The following is a 12,543-nucleotide window of genomic DNA, read 5'->3' as shown; positions in this document are numbered from 1 at the left end:
TCGTGCAAATGTCGCTGATACGAAAGACCTCGTTACACCAAAGTCAAATAAGGCACACGCCGTATATCCGTATAATGTGATATTACTTAAAGTGAAATCATCAACTACCATATACTTAGTAGCTAAAACAAAGGACTAATTTCTATTTAAAAAAAAAACATTTTAGAATAAATGCCAATAATGACTTCTGTCTCCTCTATTCCTAGTGCTTCGTCATCTACTTCTCCAAGGGTAATGGCGTAAACGCAGGCTTGGGTAGGTGATCTCTGATTCGGCTTGCTACTAGGGTTGGTGGAATTTCTCCCTCCTTGAACATTCTTAGGGCAATCTCGAATCATATGGCCAGGCTGTCCACAATTGAAGCATGTTCCCAACCCAAATCTTCATAGTTTGCCATGGACTTTTCCACACTTTCGACAGGTAGCAGGTGTGGTGGGCATGACGCCCTTTCCTTCGTTAGCTCCGGGCACCATCCTTCTTTTATCGCTTCCTCCCACAGCGAAGGGAGAAGCCCTCTTCCTCTCCATATTTATTTGAGTTGTGACATTTCTTTGCTCCACTTCAGCTATTAAAACCACATTAACCTTCTCCTAGAAATTATCGATGTGGAAGCAAGCTAAGTGGCTGCAGATCTGGGGCTGCAGTCCTCCTTGAAATTTTTGAGCTTGTATCTTTTCGATGGCTATTAAGTATAGAGTGAACCTTCCGAGCTACATAAACTTCACAACATATTACTCAACTGTGAAGTTCTCTTCCACTAAGGTTGCAAATTCTTGCGCCTTTTGCAGCATCATCGATTCTAAGAAGAATTGATTATCAAATTCTTTTTTGAACCTTTCCCAGTTCAAGGCAACTATGTCGCCTAGTTCCCTTATCAGTAACTGTCTTTTGGTATCCCACCAGATACTAGCTTTTCCTTGTAACAAATGCCCAGCATACTGCACCTTTTGTTCTTCAGTGCAGTTGCTGACCTCGAAGGTCCTATCAAGATCAATTAACCACTTATTGGCCTTCATGGGCCCTTCAGTTCCCATGAAGTTAAGGTATCTGTATATCAAAAAAATTTCGTAAGAGCATCCTTTATTCTTCACATACTCTTGCCTTGTTGCTTGGGGGTAGTGCTGCTGTTGGTTTTGTCTGAGGATTATATTTTATTGTTGCTTCATCGTCTTAGTCATTTGATGAATTACATCCGCGCCAAATCATGTACTCCGTTCGATAGGCGATCTTGCTCTCTACAGGTATTAGAACCTTCAGTGTTCCTTTCTCGTCTGTCACGTGCCAATTTTGCTTCAATCTTCCAACTTCTAAGATGCTCCAACTTCAAGATTCAAGCCTATTCAAACTACAGATTCAAACCTAAATTCTGGCACATCAATCCTAACAACATGTGGTTTTTACCCAGAGACATAATTGCTCTGATACCACTTTGTAACACCCCAACCTTCACTTGGGATGTAACGGAGACTTATAGCGTCGAGAAATGCAATGCATGGTTACATATCCCCATTCATGATAGTTAATATGCAATGTATCATAGTATGCAACTAGCAGTATACAATAATCGCAACGAAAACATTGTGACTTATAAAAATTTTATATCAAAATGAACTAAACATCTCAATAGATCAAATTAACCATAGATAAATATTGTCTTACTTAAAAGAGGTTCAAATAGTAAGACATAAGTTTAAACATAAAGTGGGAAATAAAATCAACTTATTACAGACACTGGATCAAGGTTTCGTAATTAAAGCAAGTCAAATCATTTCTCTTATCCGCTCTATGGTGTATAGAGCCATCGCCATAAACATCAATATCAAATCCAACTTTCGGTTAGGGTCAGGCTCATTTTCAACCATTTGAAGCCAAGAGTTGGAGTTCATTACCATCTTGTTTGTCATAGGTCGGTCCTGACACAACTTCTACCATTCCAGAAGAGATGGTAGTGGAATTATCACAATGAGATTCCTTAAAATCTCAGTAAGTTAAACAACTAATTGCACAGAGATAATATATGCATGATTAATGATAAACATAAATGCATGCCAGATATGCAGAAAACCTGTATTTATCTTCCATCCAGATTCCTCAACATTTTTCAGAACATTTGATACTTCATCTTTTTAAAATATAACATCCCTTATTCATTAGAGCCATTATTAACAGAATATAACATATGGTATTATCACAGCTCTCCATTTACACTAGGGGTGGGTAACGGGGGTCTGCCCCTCACTACCCCGCCCTCATGGAACACCCAGAACGGGGTCGAGGGGTGGGCTAACCCCTACGGGGCCATGCCCCGCCCCCCGCTCCCTACCCCCTATTTAATATAAAAAATTATAATTTTTAATATTTATATAAGTAATTTATATAAATATATTGTATATAGATATATACAATTTGTCAAAAACCTGTTAAGTCGCACATCGCTTAAGTATGACTATTGTATTGCCTTGACCTCCTATATAATTGTTAGCTTAGGAGGCTAAGGTAATTCAAAATATAACTCTAATGAGTTTATTTTTTTATTTTTTTATTTTTTGAATGTATAAATTTCAATTTATAATTTAAATTATATTTTTATTTGGGTCTAAAAAAAATTTTTAAACCCAATGTGTCATTGGGGGGAGGGTAGGAAACCTTCTCCCCCACATGGTGAGTGGTGGGGTCTGGGGTGGGTCCATCCTACTCCGCACCATGCATGTAGCACCCCTAATTTGCACTGTAAGTACTTGCCCATGACTGTAGTACAACTCATGTTGAAAGTATGTTGTCTGCAGACTCATAACTCAATGCATTGATATCATGCCATTTCATCATCATCATAACATATGCACCTACCAACATTAAGTGCCATATATGACTTCTAGCTTCTCTTTAACATGTGAACTCTTAAGGCATAAATAAATCATGCACTTCAACCCCTAATATGATGATAATAGGTTTCTAAAGGTTTACAACACAACCTTTGGGAAAATAAATCATGATATGACAAGGTCACTTTCAAGCAAGTGGAAATAGAATCTGCTTAGATGATCAACACAAGATATTGACTTATAAACTTATCATGACATGTTGTTTTCCTCAAATTTAAATATTCAATTAATTTTTCAAGACATTAGCTAAGCTTAGGATAACATATCAAGACATGTCATGGCTAAAATTTCATACTAAAATAATTTACACATGTAAAACTCCAAATCTGAACCGTATATGCTTTCCGAAGTTCAACATTATATAACTCAATCAAATATTCCTATTTATACCATAATTTAAAGCCTAACATGTAAAAAGTCACCCAACAAAAGATAGGGTACCAAAGCATGGCTTATGGGTTTTTGCCAATCAATTTTGTTGCCTATGGGAGGTGATTCGCCAAGCATGTAATGGAGTACTTTGGGGCACTTCCTTAAGACTAAATAGTAAAGGTGGTGGTGTGTGGGAGATGGCTAATTGTGGTGCAAAAAAGTTTTGAAGAAGCATGGGTATTTAGTTTGATCAATTCTTCATTTCCTAGGTGAATAGTTGGGTTTTTGGCTTGACTCTTGGAACTGTTCTTGGCCTTATTTTAGATTTGGGTTTAGGTGACATGATGATGGTTGAATGGTGTAGAAAACTCCTTTGAAAACTTGTTGAAGAGCCATGGTTTCAATGGCTTTTTGTGGGGTTGCAGGGTTTGCACTTGTGTGTGCCGATTGGTGGTCTTTATTGGCATTGTCATGCCCTTTTCTCAAGTGATGTGGGTGGGGTTTGTTCTACTAGTCTAGGGCTGCCTAAGAGTGATTGCAAAACAAGTGAGAAAGAAAAAAATTGCAATTCAAAAATCATGAAGAGAAGAACTTGAAGAAAACTATGCAAATCATGATGTTTGGGTTACTATTCATGAGCATAATAAGGATTTTGGAGCCTAGCCTCGGGTTTTACTAAGTTGGGCCTATAGCCTTGGATTTTACTAAGTTGGGCCCAATAGTCTTCTATCTATTAAGTTGGGTCTAATATCTTGTGTCTATCCTTAGTCCTTTTATCTTAGTAAGCTAGGGACTTTATTAAACCAACTCTTGGGCCTTCTTCAATTCATCCAGAATTTTAACCAAGTCACTTATCCACCAAGGTGGCAACTCTCTAATATGCCACTTGTCATTCTACTATTGGCCTATTGGCATCTTTTCTCAAAATTAATATAGTACTAGAATTCTCTAATAACTCTTAACTAAACCAATGGTGTAGACTTCTATGCCAACTCAGAAATTTTCCTTTTTTATCTCCAAGATCACACTTCTACTTGGCTAGGGTCATAGTTACTATGGCCAAGTCCTAAGGTGTTTTTAAGTGGGGTGTTATGGTAGTCCATCTCGTCATCCTCAGACTCAAGTTAGGGTACTATAGTCACTCCCAAAGGGCTCATAAATTACCGCTCTCTGACTTTGCCTCCATAAGTTCTCCCATTGTGATCATACCTAATTCTTCCAATGGCACACATCGTCCAATATCCTAAAGCAAGCCATACAGTCAAGAATCTTCAATTCCACAAAAACATATGCTATAGCACCCAATGGGTCCTAGTTTTTTGCTTAATAATTTAGATTACATTGCCCACTGTTGACTTCTAGGCTTTATCTTCTAAGCTTCTATTGAACTCGCTTTGGTCACTTGACAATCTCCTCAAGACTTTATCATTAATAGCCATAAATGCTTACTACAACAAGACCAACTTCCAAAGAAATGTATAGTGAATTAGTGGTCCCAAGTCACCACTAATTTCTTGCTATCCTTGCCAAGATTTTATTTCTAAATCATCATATTACTAAGCACCACATTTTTGCTGAGTACTCTAGTAACTTTACCAAGATACCTAAAGCTACAACCTTTTAAGCATATCACTCTCAAGTCTAGTCCAACCCAGCACCTACTAAGAACACTCTCATCACACTTTGGTAGAAAATAGACTTGACTCCCAAAACCAAGAACTCTCAAACATATTCCTAGATTGTCTCTTATATCTTTAGTCACATACAGTGAAACACTCCACTCCCCAATAAAGACATTTTAGAATTTTCGAGGAGCCAGTGTGCTACTAAACTTGACTAAAACTTTTTTTTTAATGACAAGCTAGATGTGGAAGATTCCATAAATAAAACAACTTATTAAATACTTAAAATCCAAAGTTGAGGCTGCAGAAGCACTTTATTTAAAAAAAAAATACTAAAGTCTCATGTGCTTGTCAAAATAATTTATTTAAACCTTAAATCATAAACTGAACATGACTTGAACTATCTAGGCCTCTTCCTCGTCTCCCCGGGTTAAGTCATGTTCTGTAGTCTCATCCTCATAAATGTCATCACATGGAGTGGTTTAAAAATATAAAAATATACAAAAATGAATTAAATACTTAATAAGCAACACATTATACAGTAAACATAATAAATATAAGGTTTCTTGAAAAACGTGCATACTCATAAATACATACATAAATAATAAGAATATGAACTTATATTTCACTTATCACAGGTTGATACCCAATGTTGACCCCCGTGAGTTAGGGTTAGCGAATCTAAGTAGATTCTGATTCTACCCGTGGTCGCGGGTTGTGAAATCCATACATAAGGAAGACATACTGGGTGCACTGCCAGCATGTACGACATGACAATGCAATATGCCCATAACATAGGTGTCGTCTTCATATCATAACATAGGTCGTTACATATCTTATCATTCATATTTCATCATATCATATTTGTATACTTGTTATATCATAGATTTCAAAAGAAATTGCATGCATACTTGTAATATCATATCATAGATTTCATATGAAATCGCATTCTTTCATAAGATGTCGTGATACATGACTCCTCACATAAAATCATGCTTGACTTTTCATAAATATTTTAATGCATAACTCTCACATACAATCATGTCTTTTCATAAATCCTTTGATGCATAACTTTTTTCATAATATTATGAATTTTCATAAATAATTTAATGCATAATTATTCACACAAAGTCATGGATTTTCATAATTTTATCATGCCTTGGGTACGTAAAAATGGGCTTCCAATAATTTATAAAAGACATGCCGTTTACCGTACATACGTGTAAGAGAGAGGCAACGTGATGAGAGAGAGAAAGGTTACGGGAGGGAAGAAGCACGGCGTGAGGGAGAGAGAGGACCCACCGTGAGGCCGTGAGAGGCTTGCGATCAACTGGGGGTGCTGAATAGCCCTTGGCAGCGGTTTCTGTGGGGTCTCAACGCGGAGGAAATTATCGGTGAGGATGGTGTGCAGTGGCTCATGTTGGGGATGTACGTGCTCTGTTTTGAAGGGCTAAAAACAGGGGTGCGGTTGGCACCATTTACATGGGCTGCGAGACGACTCTATTTGCCGTGTGATGGTTGCTGCGTGTGGGAAGGCTGGTGGTTCTTGGTGCACTGTCGTGTGTGTGGTTGGTCTACGGTGAGCGTTGGTTGTGTGTTTGGAGGTGGATAAAACCGAGACTCTCTCGGTGGCAGACTTGTGGCTTGGGGCGTGAGTTGGTTTGAGGAGAGGAGGTGGCAGCCATTGGTGCGTGGTTTCTGGCGTGCTATAGGGCTGAGGGGAGGTGGTTTGTGAAAGGGGTGTTGTGTGTGTGAGTGTATTTTGACGTTGGGATAAAGAGGAAGTAATGTGGGGAGGTAGAAATCTAACATAGAGAGAGAGAGAGAGAGAGAGAGAGACTTACCGTATTGTCTCGGCAAGGTGGTGGAGTTCCCGTCGTCAACATCGGGGTGATGGCTAGGTAGAGGGGCTCAAAGTGGTTCTCAGTTGAGGGTGGCTCTCCGTTGTTTTTCCTGGACGTGGATTGGAGCTGTGCATGAAATGTATAAATAGATGTAGAGACATGCATGTGTGACTAACGGAGAGAGACGTGCATAGCTTGGAGTTCATGGAGGAAAATCAGTTAGGGGTTTTATTATGAAGTGGAATCTAGAATGCTAATAGTGTTGGGACTCTAATTCACAAGCTTGAAGTTTTTTTAAAAAAATAATAATGTAGGCTTAACTCTAGGTTAAAATAAATATAACTTATCCGATAAACTCTCTTATGGGCTTTAACTCATTTATTGAGCCTAATAAAATTATCCATAATTTATTCTTAATAATATAAGTCGGGTTGTTACATACAGTCTCCTGGAAGATACATTTGTGATTGCTCTAACAATATACTTGTACAAATTAATCTATGGGTAAGGCTTGACACTAAAATGTGTGATCTAAGAACTTAGAAACTCATACATAAGTTAAACCCATGTGATGATTAAGATTGAGTGGTTTAGAAAGTAGTTTGAAACCAAATAATACATCAAGTGTTGGAATTTACTCGTATGCTTCCTATCGATGGGAGGAAACTGATCTACCGGAGGGAGTCATACTTTACTTTGGCACAAAAGGTGTGCTCAGCCAAGTGACTAAGAGATGATTTGATTTATAATTGAAATGTGGAGGTCACAACAAAGAATTTGAAATTCTAATAATTCTTCAGTGATAGCTCCAAAATATCCTTGTCATGATACTAACGAGTTGCCAAAATGGTTTCATTGAGATAGACAAGAAGGTAGACTTCAAAAATAAATAACATAAATATGCAAAAATGAAATATATATATATATATATATTTATATTACCCAAGCTTCATCCAAGGTCCACACGCAATCCAAAATGAGCAATGCTCTACAAAAGGTCTGACACCATTTTGACCAGTAAATAATGAACATTGATAAACTTCCATCAACAACATTTTCTTGAAGGTTCATCACCTACACCCCAACTAGCATTTGAACTAGTAGTATTAACCAAAGGACCATTAAATATTCCAAAATCATATCTAAACCTGACTTGGATTTAACCTAATCCGTCCAAGCGTATTCCCAAATTAGCTTGATCACCATTTATACCATCAAGCTGATGTATAATTTCCTATAATTTGTTGTACCTATATCCTTAGATCAAACAAAATACTTACCTAAAATTTGCGCAATTATAACTTGAAATCTGATAAAAATCATTTTCCAAACTTATGCACATTCTATAGCTTTATATATGATATAATCACTATCGAGAATATGCAGAATCAATATCTTCAAATCTCGTAAAACTTTGACTCTTAATTTCTCCCAATCCATATTGTAGGTTTAATCAAGACTCCCATCCCAATAGTTTGCAGACCCAAAACTTCATATGTAATTAACTTACAGACTAAATTTGCAGACCCTAAAACTTCAAATCCTAATAGGAATTATTACTTAGAGTCTTCAACTCTAAAACCTTAAATCTTAGGTGCGGTACAGAACTATTACCTTTTTCAATTTGTAACTTCCATTCCTATCCTGTGATCAGGATGACTAGACCACGTCATCACTGTTCTATAATGGATGTTGTCATGCTTTCTTGCTTTAACACACCAGTTCCATTCAAGCTTTAACATCTCAAATTCAAGCCTAAATACACAGATAATTCAAGCCTAGATTCTGGTACTGAACCCTAAGTGACTTGTGGGTTTACCTTGAGACGTTATTGATTTGATACCACCATATGACGTCTCCAAACTTTGCTTGTGATTTGATAGAAATTGAAACGTTGGGATATACAATACAAGGTTACATATCCCTGTTCATAACAAATAAGATGCAATGTACCTAACATGTTTCTAACCATATACAATAAATGCAGCAAGAAATATTTCTTCCTACTTGAAATATGTACTAGAATCCCAAAATAACTTTTCATAACATTAATCAATATAATATGGTTCCAAACATTGACCTTTTAAACCCTCAAGAGATAAGCACATTGTTTTAGGTTACACGGTTCCATTGTGTATTTGTCTTCAATCATGTCATGCCAATCATCCATCTTACCTTTAATCTACCTAATACAACTTCTACCATTCTAGGGGGAATGATAATTGAGAGTATCACAGTGACATTTTTCAATCTCAACAAGTTATGTTTCTAAGCTACCATTAGTTTATAAAGAATGCATGATAATAAACATGACATGTATGCATGACAGACATGAACTTGCTTTTAAAAAACATGACTTTATTGAGATAAGAGGTTTTCATACTTCATGACATGCTTGTTTTCATAAACAAGCATCATTCATTTTTGTTCTTGTTCTTACAGAGAATGGACGCTCCACAGTTCTCCTTAAACTGTGTGCTCTTGCTAGTACTGTATCACATCACAAATCCATACACCAACTATGAGTACATCATCAGAGTCTTACCTCATGGTAAATTCTTACCATCAATCATTGGCAACACCCACAAGTGTTAGATGCCTTTTGACTTCGCTCCGAAAACCTTTTGGTCACATTTAAAACCTGTTGACGGTCTTTGAGGAGATTTCACTCCATTTTATTTACTCCAAAGTGGATAGAGGAGTTCCACTAGGATTACCCTTTATCCTAATATTTGGGGTCATGATAAAAACTTAACATTTCATGCTTGACTTAGAAAAATATTTCATGATAGACTCATATGCTTCATGATATGTATTCATGCTATGCGACAGATATTCATGCCTGTTACATATAACAACATGGCATGGAATAATCATTGTGAATAAGAAAATTATTTAATTAAAATATGGTTTACTTACATGAAATTTACTATCTAACATACTGTCATACACTAAGAGTAAGTTAGAAGCTAACTTACAAATATCCTTGCTTATAAACGTAGAGTGGGCTAAAATGAAAGTTATTTTAAGGTTAAAAAATCTCATTTAACTTAGAAAAACCAAACTTACTAATCCTAGAGTATTCTTTGCAAAATTGCTCATTAACTTTAGGAATCTGCAAACAATCCCCTAAACTTTCAATAATTCCAAACAGGCCCCAAATTTCACCAATCTTCACAGACTTCATGGATTTTCTATTCTAAGTCTATTTATGAACTTATAATTGACAAAAACACACATCTACTACAAGAACCCTACCTTGGCCAAAACCTCTAAACCCTAATTTTCACTTGATGTATTTTTGATCCTCCTTGCATACCATTTATACTATGATCCGAATTTAGTACATGAACAACTCTTAATGCCTAATTTAGTAACATGTTAAAACACCATATATACAACCATTATAGTGATATACTTGATATATGAAGCAATAAACTCGAAGTAATCAACTCAAAACATCAAGAACTATGCAGTCTGAACCCTAAAGTGGCATTTCTAGCATTTCTATTGCAAATGACTAAGAACCTTAATAAATCACCAACCTTGGCTTCTATCATGCTAAGTATCGATACCTAGTTTGATAATACATTGTACCAAATAATAAAATTCAAGATAACAAAGAGATAGGAACCAGTTTGTGCCATAAGCCCTAATTTGAATCGTACATGCATTGTTCTAGATTACTTTGACTAAATCCTTAGGTAGCATGCAAGTTTTCATGAACTAAATCATCCATACACTTCAGATATATGCCCTAGATAAGCCTTAGACCATTTAAAAACATATCATAACAAACTTCAATATTAAGACAAGTAACATGTCCGGATCCTCAAAACTTGCATCAAACTATGTGTTCTTGCATGTCTGTCAAAAACTCAACCTAAACTCTAATTACAAGGCTCAAACAACAACTCAATACATAGATTCAACTCTTATTAACTAGAGTTTATTGGATCCAATCATCAATCCAAGAATCTAGAGCTCAAAGAATAAACTTAAAGAAAGAGTTTCATGCTTAAAGTTTCAGTTTCCATAACCCTAATGGAGCATTCAAACTTTTATAAAACCTCTTCTGCTATGAATCAAACCAAAGATTTTCAGTCCAACAAAATGCTAACATCAATAGGACCGAAAATATCTAATATTAAACAACACAAAATCTCCAAGGCAAACAAAACAAGTAAGCCGAAACTATCACTTCAACATCCTCAATATTCAACCACCAAAACTTTAAGGAAAAATAATCCAACACTCAACTAACAAGATCTTAACTTAGAAGAGAAGAGGTTGAGAAGAGAAGAGAAAAGGTTGCGAAAAAGACTAATAAAGCTTGAGTACCAAGAGGAAAAGCCTAAGTTCTTCTCACTCAAATCTCTCACTTAGTTTTGCTCTCAACTTCCAAAGAGTGAAAGTTCGATTGTGTGCAAAGTGAGGAGAGATGTGGGGCATGTGGGACTAAGAGAGGATGAAGGAGAGTTGACTTGGGGTCGGTTTTGGGCAAGTCATGGTGATGGGAAGCTTGCTTGATGGCTTGGACAAAGATCTTGGGTGGTTGGGTTGAGGTTGACCAATTGAGTGAGGGGAGGAAGTGTGTGATTTTTGCTTGAGTGTAAGGTCACTTTTGGGGGTCAGTGAAAGTTTGATTGTGTGCAAAGTGAGGAGATATGTGAGGCATGTGGGACTAAGAGAGAATGAAGGAAGGCTGGCTTTGGGGTTGGTTTTGGGCAGGTCATGATGATGGGAAGCTTGCTTGATGACTTGGACAAAGATCTTGGGTGGTTGGGTTGAGGTTGACCAATTGAGTGAGGGGGGAGGAAGTGTGTATTTTTGCTTAAGTGTAAGGTCACTTTTGGGCTGACATGAGTGTACTTGGTAGGTCATGGAAGTGGTCAAACAAGGGTGTCTTTGCTTGTGGAAGAAACCAAGGGGTTGAGGCCATTCGGTTAGTGCATTTCTCCTAGCACCCAATTGCACTAATTTTGGATTTGGTTGGGGTTTCGAGCTTCAAATCAATGGGAGTTGATCATGGATGGTACTATGGTCTAGGAGAGTAGCATGAGTGAGTAAGAGAAGTACATGGGAGTCTGATGGTTGCTTGTAAAACTTGCTTATGTCAAGAGAGAGAAAGCAAAACTGAGTGGGGATTTAGGCCATTTTGGGGTTTCGGTTTCTCATTTGGGGTTTGGGGTCTCAAATTTCTTTTTGAGGGCTGACCAAGAGGTACATTTTGACTGTGTGGGTGGATAGTGTGGTGGCTGTAAGAGAGGCATGGTCATGTAAGAGAGTATGGAGTTTGCTTGATTCTCACTCAACCTCTTTACATAATTGTACTTCACTTTAGATGTGTAAAGAGAGTTTCAAATGGAGAGTGGTGATGGTGCCATGTGTCCATGAGCTTCCCTAGTTATTCTAAGCTGATTTGGACATCCTACATAGTGATGTGACAGTTGCTTATTGACGTGACGCTCTCCAATTGGCCTATTTGGCACTTGAAAATTACAAAAATTTTTATTGCACCATAAAATAGTAAAAATCCATAGGAACCAAATGGTGCAATCCGTTTCATCTAATTATAATCTTTAGCACCTATAAAAATCCAAACGGCATTTCGTCCCTTTAGTGTATCATTTTTCGACTACGCTCAATGAATCGAAATTTAACCTAGTCTTCTGTCCATGAAATTTCTCATAAGTTTTCATGACCTATTAACAATCTAAGTAAAAGCAAATCTTTCCATCGAATTTCTTTCGAGGCTTTACTATGGGGATCTTGAATATGAAAATCCTTGGAGAGAAAATAACAAACCTCTCCCTACATAGA

This window comes from Juglans regia, chromosome 15 (genome assembly GCF_001411555.2).
Source record: "Juglans regia cultivar Chandler chromosome 15, Walnut 2.0, whole genome shotgun sequence".
Taxonomy (NCBI): domain Eukaryota; kingdom Viridiplantae; phylum Streptophyta; class Magnoliopsida; order Fagales; family Juglandaceae; genus Juglans; species Juglans regia.
The sequence above is the reverse complement of the archived record's forward strand: the minus strand, read 5'-3'. Positions refer to the sequence as shown.